Source organism: Anabrus simplex, chromosome 1, assembly GCF_040414725.1.
Source record: "Anabrus simplex isolate iqAnaSimp1 chromosome 1, ASM4041472v1, whole genome shotgun sequence".
Classification (NCBI taxonomy): Eukaryota; Metazoa; Arthropoda; class Insecta; order Orthoptera; family Tettigoniidae; genus Anabrus; species Anabrus simplex.
In genome coordinates this window covers 1,749,048,060-1,749,060,987 of record NC_090265.1, presented here as the reverse complement: position 1 = coordinate 1,749,060,987, position 12,928 = coordinate 1,749,048,060, and positions in this window count along the sequence as shown.

Below are 12,928 nucleotides of genomic sequence, written 5' to 3'. Positions count from 1 at the left end.
ACATACATCAGAATATTAACGAAAGTGTTACTCGCTTAGCAATCCACTAAGTACGGAAAGTATTGCGGCTTAGGGTAACCTTCGCTTGGAATTATTAGAGTGATCATTTAATGATTACTGAAATTTGACTGAATTTGGAGACCTACCCATGTCCTATGATTCACCGGCAGGTAATAGGGAACATGCATAATTTTCAAATTTTTTTTTTCGAAAAGTACACCAGTGAAATAGTACGTAAACGTATTACATTGTGGTAAGTTGCCTTGTTTTCTACAATTAAAAAATATTTAATAGTGCCTTTCCGCAAGGCGAGTGAAACGGCCTCTGACGTAAGCGGCGCGCTGTGACGTCACGATCCAGTACCGCATGCAGCTCTACCAGCCGTTGTGCATCAGCCGTTGCTAAAAGCCGATTGTTTATTATTCATGATCGCGAATAACTTCGAAATGACAGAAGAAAGGTTCAAAACAGCACAGTCAGACAATCTACCATGTGTAGATGTCATCATTCTTGAAAAATAGTGACTTTTGTGGCCGCAGAAATTCGCGGATAAAAAGCAAGTTTGTAAGTGGCGTCTTTTATATACGTGCAATGCACTGTAACCCATAGTATTAGGATAAAAACGAACCTGGATAGATATCACATCACTTCCAACATTTCCTTCTAGACTGATTCCCATATTAAAGAATAACATTACATTTTCGGGCTTTCAGCATTAGTAAAGTAAGAAATCGGATTTTAGCACTAACATAAACATATAGGTAGCATTATAGTGCTAGTCCGCCTCTGTGGTGTAGTGGTTAATGTGATTAGCTGCCACTCCCGGAGGCCCGGTTTCGATTCCCGGCTCTGCCATGAAAGTTGAAAACAAATAGTACGAGGGCTGGAACGGGGTCTACTCAGTCTCAGGAGGTCAACTGAGTAGAGGGGTTTCGAATCCCACCTCAGCCATCCTCGAAGTGGTTTTTCGTATTTTCCCACTTCTCCTCCAGGCACCTAAGGCCACGGCCGTTTCCTTCCCTCTTTCTTGTCTATCCCTTCCGATCCTCCCATCCACCAACAAGGCCCCTGTTGAGCATAGCAGGTGAGGCCGCCTGGGCGAGGTAACGGCCCTCCTCACCAGTTCATCACCATACCCAAAGTCTCACGTTCCAGGACACTGCCCTTGAAGCGGTAGAGGTGAAATCCCTCGCTGAGTCCGAGTAAAAACCAACCCTGAAGGATAAACTGTTTAAGAAAGAAAGAAAGAAAGAAAGAAAGAAGGAAAGAAAGAAAGATCATAGTACTATAGGGCTATAATCTATCATTCCCAAAAAATATATATATTGATGGTTGGGACAACTGGCCTACCCACTTCCGGGGCCCATGAAAAAGAAACATTAACCCTTTCCCGCCCGCATTTTTACTCCGCTTATTCCCAGGTTTCAACCTATTATTTAGCAAAAACTGAAACAGACCGCATTGTTTCAGAAAAAGTTAAATACAGTAAAAGGTATTGATCACAATGGATTCAAATTTTCAATAACATTAGAAAATGTACCATCACATCAATTTCTCTGTTTATTGAGTCATAATGTGTTTTTCGCCCCCTCTCCTCGTGATACTCAACACAGAGACAGTCTGCATTTGTCACATTCCCATGTTGTCTGAATCCCTCAAAACCAATAATCACGTGATTTTGGAAGTGGAATGATGCCCATGTATATAAGATTTTATTTCGTCTGGGCAAGTGTCTTTCCATTCTGTTTTTATCTTACCGGAATGAGACTGTTTGAAAGCTGCATTGTTATATGCGCAATAGCCTATGTCACTGAATAATTTTTCTCCTCCTAACTTACGTAAAAAACATCCCCTAATACTCTTTCCGAATTATGCGCAGGTTCAACATCATCCATTTAATCATTCGGAGTAACGAAACGTAATATTTGTGTTACCTGAATTGCCGTGGTATCGCCATCAGGACCGATTTATCGGTATTCGTTTTCATTCATATCACTCTTATCACTAAAATTATCTTCGTTGATATATTATTCACTCATTAAAAATTCACCTGCACCCCTACTCAAGGATTCCGTGTCACATTTTTCGCCCATATTCAGCTCAGTTTCAATATACGCGATATTCAATCCCGTCATGTTTACGAACGAAACAGCTGGCGCGCGCTCGCGGAAGTTCAAGACCGTTGCCTAGGCAACGTCAAGACAGATTATCTCTCTTCCTCTATTTCCTAAGACTTGTAGATTGCACTGCGTGTTCATAAATGCCTTATAAACACTTCACTGATGAGAAATATAAAAAACTATTGCACAGATCGCAGACGAATGCAGATAATGCAGCCGGGCGCTTTCGGGCGCTAAGGCCCGGAAAGGGTTAAATATATTTGTGGAGGGAAAATGTTAAACAGGATAAAGATAAATATGACTTCATCTAGTTTTCACAAGTCGGGCTGAGTGGTTCAGACGGTTGAGGTGCTGGCCTTCTGACCTCAACTTGGCAGGTTCGATCCTGGTTCAGTCCGATGGTAGTTGAAGGTGCTCAAATACGTCAGCCTCGTGTCGGTAGATTTACTGGCACGTAAAAGAACTCCTGCAGGACTAAATTCCTGCACATCGGCGTCTCCGAAAACCGTAGAAGTAGTCAGCGGGGCGTAAAGCCAATAACATTAATTACATTTGGCTTTTAACAACTTGAGCATATCAGGCAAGAAAAGTGTCCTGGTGACATTTTAGTCGTTCAATACAGGAATGTCTTTGGGTGCTGTGACTTACTTTTTTTTTGTTATTTGCTTTACGTCACACCGTCACATATAGGTCTTATGGTGACGATGGGACAGGAAAGGCCTAGGAATGGGAACGAAGCGGCCGTGGCCTTAGGTACAGCCTCAGCATTTGCCTGGTGTGAAAATGGGAAACCACAGAGAACCATCTTCAGAGCTACCGGCAGTGGGGTTCGAAACCCACTCTCCCGGATGCGAGCTCACAGCTGCGCGCTCCTAACCGCACGGCCAACTCGCCCGGTATTTTTACCCTTCGGTTTATTGACTTGGCTTGTATAACCTAAAACTTAGGCTATGTTGGATAATATTTTAAACACCAACATCACTATTTTCACCTGTGTGCAATGATGTTATTTATTTCATTAATATTATGAAAATTATTATAATTGAGCATTGTTAACTTATAAGACCCCAACAGACAAGCATTGTTTTTGTGTAGAGTTATACATTTGTTAAATTCACGTTGTTTCCTTTCATGATGTACACGCCTATTTTTGTTATATTATAGAGTATTTAGATATAGCCTAAGTTTCTTTACAAATTAACTCTTCAATAAAGACATAAATAACTGTCGCATGTCAAGATAAATTGGTAGAATTAGAGCTGTCAAAATGGTTCATAACCCCTTTGATTTATTATCTTGACATGGATCACCCAAAACATAGGTTAGGTTTAGAGAATACTTTAATAATCAGCACATTCCAAGATGTAATTGAAGCATTTAAATAAAGCATAATACATTAAAATTTAAAGTTTTACCACTAGAACAGCTGGCATGGAAAAGTGATTGAAAATTCAAACAAATTCATCTTTCGTTAAAATCTTCAAATAAATAAACTGTAGACTTTTCCGATATATCACCAGCATTTCTCCGGCTCGCCAAAATCCATTTTTCCCTAATTTTAGCGTCTTTGGAACATTTATAAACAATTTGTTTGGGATGGTATGCGATGTGCTATTGCACATCGGAACTCTACACCATTTATAAGTTTTCTGCCTCACTGTCTGCGCAGGATTCATTTTAAGTCTAAAATATACCACTCAGATTATTATACAATGTATAGACCTTAAATTTAACTATGCCAGACACTAACATAAAGTAGAAATACGCGAAGTGTATCCTGCTTCTCACAGCACACTGTGTGTTATTTCGTCTGCTAATTCAGTCAACCTGTACGATGACGTCAGACCAATGAGATCGCGTACTTGCGTCACGTGACAGTTTCGCACATTGATTAAGATTTTTATCATGTTTGGAGTTATTATTTGTACATTCTGATCACATTTTTGAATTCTGCATGAAATTTTGAATCAGATTAGCATATTTTTAATTAAAACTCCGGATCCTGCATGTTCCCTATTCCGGAGAGAATAAAACAGGAATTAAGCAGATCGGTCCAGTAGAACGGACGGACGGATTTGCCAAAGCTGTATTTAGCTCTTTTAATATAATAATAATAATAATGATAATAATAATAATAATAACAATAATAATAATAATAATAATAATAATTGGCCGTTGCTTGAATATGCAGGCATTTTAATTTAACGCCATTTAGTTTGACTGTTTGTCATTTTATAGTTTTACTCTACCAGGTAGGAGAGACCCCGAAAGTAGTGCTATGGCTGATTTCGTTGAGGAAACTCTGAATGTATCACTATAGAGTTTTTGACATGCCGGTATCGCACGACATAGATTGGCAAATTGATTTTTCACCTTTCACAATCTAATATGACTGATCCAATAAAGGATCTGATTTCATGGAAGAAACAGTCAGTGTAAAATGGTTCCAACGCATGATCGTAATCTAAAGGATTTTGGAATAATGGGTAGAAAAACGAGCGAGTTGGTTGTGTGGTACGGGTTACATAGCTGTAAGCTTGCATTCGTGAGGTGATGAGTTCGAAATCGACCATCGGCAACCCTGAAGTTGGTTTTCCGTTGTTTCCTATTTTCACATCAAGCGATTACTGGGTTTGTGCCTTAATTAAGACCACTGCCGCTTTCTTCCCAGTCCTAGCTTTTTCCTATCCCATTGTCGGCAAGGAACTGTATGCTCACTGCTAAGACTGAGCTACTTCGTTTCCGTATTTGTAGAGTATACGAACATCGTGTTGACTTTCAGTGTATTTCAATATTTATGACAGCCGAACGTGTTGACCTAACTCTTGTTTATATAATTAGCTTCAAGATATAACGTGCAGAGTAGCAGCTGAAATGGATCGCAGTTCCGCCGCCCTCGGAATTACACTAGCTACGGTAATCACACAACTGTAATTAAAACAACAATGAATTCCCGGCCAGAGCTCTGCTGCTGATCCGAGCGAGGTACAGCACTGAGCAATAGTTTCACGCTACATTCAGATTGCGGATGTAGGAAGTACGTCTCCAGCACGGTTCACGACCATTTTCCATATAGTACTACAAAGGAAACATACATGATAATAATGTTATTGGCTTTATGTCCCACTAACTACTTTCACGGTATTCGGAGACGCCGAGGTGCCGCAATTCAGTCGCACAGGTGTTTCTTTACGTGCCTGTAAATCTACCGACAACCGGCCGAGTTCGCCATGCGGTTAGGGGCGCGCAGCTGTGAGCTCGTATCCGGGAGATAGTGGGTTCGAACCCCACTGTCGGCAGCCCTGAAGATGGTTTTACGTGGTTTCCCATTTGCACACCGGACTGTACCTTAATTAAAGTCACGGCCGCTTCCTTCCAACTCCTAGGCCTTTTCTGTCCCATCGTCGCCATAAGACCTGTCTGTGTCGTTGCGACGTAATGTAAATGTATTAAAAAAATTATCGACATGAGGCCGACGTATTTGAGCACTTTCAAACACCACTGGACTGAGGAAAAATCGAAAAGTTGGGGTCACAAAGCCAGCGCCTCAATCGTCTGAGCCACTCAGCCCGGCGGAAACATACTCGTTCATACATATCCTTTAACTCCTGTTGGTGGGGGCTGTTGAATACATCCGCGGTATTACCGGCCTGTCGTTAGAGCCCTCTACGGATGCGGATATCCGCGAAGTTAATGTCTTTGCGGATGCAAATTTTATGGCAGTGCGGATATTTTTTCTGGTAATGTATAAACAATGAACTCCATTGATTTTCACTCAGGTATACTCTTATTTTTGCTTGTGGTTACGCGACATTGACGGTGGTATGGGAGAATGGTGATATTAAAAGCCTTGAGACCACAAAGCCGTAAATCTGACCTAAGCCTAACTGACTCCTGCCCGCAATTAATGGAAGGAAGGAAGAAATGTCAGTACATCGATGGCTGTCGCAAGAGAAAATCTCTCATAAACTTCCGACTGTAGAGTTTCTGGTGCCAGGTATCAGGCCTATTGTATTATTTTAACAGATCTGTCCATTTCAATACTTTGAGTGTAGTATACTCTAGTTAAATATTTACAGTATCCGCGGATAACCATTTGCGGATGCGGATGAGGGAAGTGCGGACCCGTATAATATTTTGTATATCCGCGCAGGGCTCTACCTGTCGTAGGCAGTACCATATCTGAAGTACTTACTTGATTATTGTTTACATGAAGGAGCTATACTAAATGAATGGAGAGTTGCTATTGTAACTATAGTGTGTATAAAGGAAAAGATGGTAGACATAAAGCTGAAAATTACAGGCCAGTCAGTTTGACATGCATTGCATGTAAGCTTTGGGAAAGCGTTATTTCTGATTATATTAGACATGTTTGCGAAATTAATAACTGGTTTGATACATGGCAGTTTGGTTTTAGGAAAGGTTATTCCACTGAAGCTCAACTTGTAGGATTCCTGCACGATATAGCAGATATCCTGGATTCAGGAGGTCAAATGGACTGTGTCGCGATTGACCTATCTAAGGCATTTAATAGGCAGATCATGGAAGACTACTGGCAAAAATGAGTGCAATTGGACTTGACAAAAGAGTGACTAAATCGGTAGCTATGATCTAGAAAATAGAACTCTGAGAATTAGAGTAGGCGAAGCTTTCTCTGTCCCTGTAATTACTAAAAGATGAACTTCTCAAGGAACTATTATTGGACCTCTATGTTTCTTATACATATAAACTAGCTGATGTACCCTTGCTTCGCTACGGGATTCTCAGGAAGACTGTCTTAACTGAAGTCAAGATAGGTGCCGATCTAACAGTCCAGTGTCCGAGTGCTAGAATGACCAGGCCACAGATAGCCGTGAACATTCCTCTGCCATTAGATATGTAAGTGTGCGCACTGATCTTTCCATTCAGTGCCACAGAGTAGGGATTGAATAGGTCGAATGCTATGATGAACCAGTGTGTTACCTACCAGTAGTATCAGAAAATGTATTAACCAGAGGAATGCCATGCTACAGAAGAGAGTTATCTAACTCCTCAGCTACTTCCCGCCAATATTCAGACAGGCTGATATACTCGGTACGACCGGGCGAGTTCGCCGTGCGGTTAGGGGCGCGCATCTGTGAGCTTGCATCCGGGAGACAGTGGATTCGAACCCCACTGTCGGTAGTCCTGAAGATGGATTTTCGTGCTTTCCAATATTCACACCAGGCCACGGCTACTTCCTTCCCACTATTAGCCCTTTCCTATACCATTGTCGCCGTAAGAACTATCTCTGTCGCTGCGAGGTAAAGCAAATTTAAAAAATATGTATATACTCGGTACGCAACAGTTATCCCATCTATCGGAGATGAGTGGCAACAGAAGACACTAAGCACATCACAACAAACAATGGTCAATGTAATGTTATTGTTGATCAAATGTTATTGTTGATAATTTATGAGCTTTCTATATTGTAGGCGTTCACATTTACTCTTCTTTCGACTCAGTGATATTAGGGCGTCTTATAAGATTATTTATAGCGCAGACTGTAGTTCCTTATTCCCCACTTCAGATACCAATTTTCATTAAATTATGTTCACCCATTTTCTCACGACTCGGCGCTGATATGAACTTAAACAACAAAAATCCAAATTTATGAATATATCTCTAATCTTAGCCGGTACGGTAAAAATGTATGACATAAATGATCGCAAATGTAATACTATGCAGTATTTATCAACAGGATCACTAATAGCATTAATATTTAAGAATTGCCTTTTAGGCATTCCCTAAAGTACCATTTCACTCAGCGTGAATAAAAATATTTATAGCCTAGATTGTAGCGACTTATTCCTCGACTTTGCATACCGATTTTTATTAAGATAGGACTACTAACAACATAATTATTTAAGAATTACATTTTAGGCCTTCCACTAAACTACCATTTCTCTCAGCATGAATAAAATTATTTATGGCCTGGATTGCAGTGACAAATTCCATGACTTTGCATACCGATTTTCATTAAATTCTCTCTGGTCGTTTTCCAGTGATGCGTGTACATACATACGTAAATGCAGACAGACATTACGGAAAATTAAAAAGTGCATTTCCTTGTTACTGTGGACACGACCGATACAAAAATACCAACCTTTTTGAATTCTGAGCAATGTACAGACAAAACTCTTATCGTATATAGATGATATGAGTAAAAAGTGGAATCAGAGGTAAGGCGTTTTGCAGATGATGTTATTATTTACAGAGTAAGAAATAAGTTACAAGATTGTGAGCAACTGCAAAATGACCTCGATAATGTGAGATGGACAGTAGGCAATGGTATGATGATAATCGGGGTTAAAAGTCAGCTTGTGAGTTTCACAAATAGGAAAAGTCCTCTCAGTTTTAATTTCTGCGTTGATGGGTTGAAAGTTCCTTTTGGGGATCATTGTAAATACCTAGGTGTTAATATAAGGTAAGATCTTCATTGGGGTAATCGCATAAATATGATTGTAAATTAAAGGTACAGATCTCTGCACGTGGTTATGAAGGTACTTAGGTGTTGTAGTAAGGATGTAAAGGAGAGGCTATATAAGACCCCAACTATAGTATGGTTCCAGCGTATGGGACCCTCACCAGGATTACTTGATTCAAGAACTGGAAAAATCCAAATAAAAGCAGCTCGATTTGTTCTGGGTGATTTCCGACAGAAGAGTAGCGTTACAAAAATGTTGCAAAGTTTGGACTGGGAAGACTTGAGGGAAAGGAGACGAGCTGCTCGACTAAGTGGTATGTTCCGAGCTGTCAGTGGAGACATGGCATCAGTAGACGAGTAAGTTTGAGTGGTGTCTTTATAAGTAGGAAAGATCACAATATGAAGATAAAGCTGGAATTCAAGAGGACAAATTGGGGCAAATATTCGTTTATTTGAATGGGTATATAGATTGGAAAAACTTACCAACGGAGGGAGATGTTCAATGAATTTCCAATTTCTTTGCAATCATTTTAGAAAGGCTGGGAAAACAACAGATAGGGAATCTACCACCTGGGCGACTGCCCTAAATATAGATCAGTGGTGATTGATTGATTGATTGATTGATTGATTGATTGATTGATTGATTGATTGATTGATTGATTGATTGATTGGTGTATCCAAGTGGGAATTAAATGATCGTCGTGTTAAAAGGGACCTGAATCTGTATCCTTCAAATCTTTTGTTTTTGTAGTCCTCCGTTAGGATTTGAGTGTCCGATGCCGTTCTTGACTCGTTATGCCGAAGAAGGTGACGGTATGTTGAGTCAGATCGTAACAGGAGATGGAACACGGGTTTTGCATATCACGCTCGTGTGGAAGCAACAGAGCGTGTGATGGAGACACAAACATTCACCTGTAAAGGTGAAGACACTGTCCCAGCGCAAGATCAGGATCAAGATCTCTTGTTTATCGGAACAGGCGGCAAGTATCTATGAAGAGGGTGTTCAAAACTTAGTTGTAAGGTATGATAAGTGTTTAAGGAAACTTGGCGGCTATGTTCAAAAATAAAGTATGTAGAATCTGTAAATAAATGTGGTGTTTGAAAATTGTCTTTCGTTGTGTAGTTATTTTCAAACGGCCCTTACTTAAAAAGCATGCCTCGTATATTTAACATACTGTTATTAATATTGTCTTCTTTACAAATCCCAACACTTTTATGATTATGTCGTGTAGCCTATGCGATTCAGTCTAAATAGAATTGCCATAATGCTCATGGCCGGCAGGAAGTAGTTTCGCACGCTTAATGGAATTTTCCGTGCCAAGATTCAGTGTGAGATATTCGAGATACATTACCGAGTGAAAGACCCACTAAGAATGAAACGAATACGGTTATTGTCTGTATTGTCCATTTTATGAGCCAGTTGTAAACACAAATGAGTGTTTTCGTTATTATGAATGATAAGAGAAATATAACGAAGCGACTCGTTTTATTACACCCAAGGAATTCTTCTATCCGGTCTAGGAAGCCAAGAATAACGGCCGAGAGGATTCATCGTGCTGACCACACGACACCTCGTAATCTGCAGGCCTTCGGGCTGAGCAGCGGTCGCTTGGTAGGCCAAGGCCCTTCAAGGGCTGTAGTGCCATGGGGTTTGGTTTGGGTTGGAATTCTTCTATCATTGGTTGAGCTTTAAATATTCCTGTTCTACAAGTATGTCCTTGGCCAGCGATATTGTAGTCATGCGAAATTTTATTAGCGAATTCATTCATGCATTGATCCTCAATACTGCCAATTGTGATTTCCATACAAATAGTGAAAACCTATCATTTCTGCACGTTCGTTGTCGAAGTCTATGAATGTGGCTGCTAATGTTATCACATGAGAGTATGTCTGACAGACCAAGACGAAGAAGAGTCACAGAAAGTATGCGAAATATGTCAGAATTTTAGTTTTGAGTGCATAAAACGAATTCCTACTTGAAAGTCAAAACATTTTGCTTCAGCCTATGGCTATGGTCTGCTATAATAATAATAATAATAATAATAATAATAATAATAATAATAATAATAATAATAATAATAATAATAATGGCGTGTGGCCTCTGAAGAGGCCTGTAGGTAGTGATGGGATAATCGAATACTTTTAATAATCCAATAAGTTCCATTCGAGAGTTTCAAATATCATTTAGTTGTAGTGATGTCATAATCGAATATGTTTAATAATCGAATAAATAATCGAATGTGTTTCAAATATCATTCAGTTGTATCGCATAGATTATTCGGATGTGTCATGAATCAGTTTTTTGATTGGAGTGTGTGGAATGGATAATCGATTGAAATACGCGGATAGATAAACTCTTACGGAAAATAGAATTACGCCCTTTTTCCAAACGTATCCCCAAATGTTGAAAGTAAATGAGTGAATTAACTGTCTTAATAACATCACTTTTCATTCGATGGTTTCGAAAGAATTCACTGTTCAATTGCCTCATTCATTCGAATGCAGTTCCGAACTAATAATCAAAAAATAATCGTATGGAAAAATCATTATTCGATGTCTCATTGATTCGGATGGATAATCAAAACATAATCGAATGGAAAGAATATGCACTATTCGATTGTCTCATTCATTCGAATGAATAATCAAAAATAATCGAAAGAAATGAATTAATCGAATAAGTGATTATTTTGTAATCGATTATCCCGTCACTACCTGCACGTCTTTCGGGTTGACGTGTTGTGGAGGACAGTGTTGTGTGTGCTGTTAGAATTGCAGGCAGCACAAATACCCAGACCAGAAAATTAATCGATCACGATTGAAATGGTTAAAATGGGTGGTCCTATAGCGCCTAAAATGTTATTTAATTTATTCTGAAAAATTGAAATACTTGCCGATTCGTTTTAAGTATCTTGAGTAGTATATTCTTGAAAAGAAATCTCACTGAGATTAGTCAACTAAAATAAATTCAATCTTAAAGTTATCCGCGAACCAAAAATTTACGACTTTGTTTACATTTAATTTAGAATTTTTTTAAAGTGTGCACGAGTTTATGGGTCTATGATACTTTTCAGACGAAATATGAAAGTGAGGACGTTGTAAACGACACTGTCCGAATGTCCTTAAGGACCTCCCGCAGTACATACCCCTAGTCCGTGTCGTGACGAGTGTCCTTTGACTTGCTGGAAACAAGAAAGTCTCAGCTTCCAAGTCGTCTGTATGTGAAAGGTTAGAGGAGTTTCCCCGTATCATATCGAATGGTAAAGTTATATTCTGTGACGTTTGTAGCAAAAAGGTGAGTGAAATTTGGTTTATGTTGCCTCCTAAAGAGTTATTAATTTATTAAAATAAAATGGTGTTTTAATTCGTAAATGTCTTGAAAGGAAGGACCTCAAGAGCATGAGACTGAATCAGGAGGACAGCTCTAACCGATCAAAATACACATCTGTGATCAAGTTTAAGGGCTTCCCGGATGTGCAAAAACAGAACACCGGCTGGACAGAAGAGAGAAGACAAGCGGCCAGAGAAAGAATGCAACGTTTTGGGGCTCCAAGAAAGGCTTCCAGAAATGCCTTATACACTGGTCAAGTAAAGTTTTACATGCTTCATGATTCTGTATTTTCTGGACCAGAATACAACGTTGCTTATCCTATGATGGTATGCATTACAAACTAACATAAAACCACTTAGAGATAACACATGAGCCAATATGCAAAAAATAATATTTAATCACACTGCAATGTAAACAAATGTGTGTGGCCTCCATGAGCCCCGAGACATTCTTGGAGGCGGTGTGGCATGCTCAGTACCAGGGTATCCAGTACATCATGCAGACGATTGCCCCATTCCTCTTTGGTAGCAAGGATAAGGTCTTGTAGGACTCATGGTGGTTGAGGACGGTTGGAATTTGCTGTTTTCAGTAATCAACGTACATGCTCCATGCAATACAAATCAGGAGAAGATGGTTGCCAGACCATCCTTTGAATACCAAGGACCTATTCACAGACTGCGAGCGCTGGGCAAGAGCATTGTCTTGCATTAAAGTGAAATCTTCTCCAAGGTCAGCTCTAAATCCACGGAGCCGGGCTGAGTGGCTCAGACGGTTAAGGCGCTGGCCTTCTAACCCCAACTTGGCAAGTTCGATCCTGGCTCAGTCCGCTGGTATTTGAAGGTGCTCAAATACGACAGCCCCGTGTCGGTAGATTTACTGGCACGTTAAAGAACTCCTGCGGGACTAAATTCCGGCACCTCGGCGTCTCCGAAGACCTTAAAAAGTAGTTAGTGGGACGTAAAGCAAATAACATTATTATTAAATCCACGGACAATGGGTTCAAGGACGTTGTCCTCGTATTTTGTGACGTCAAAT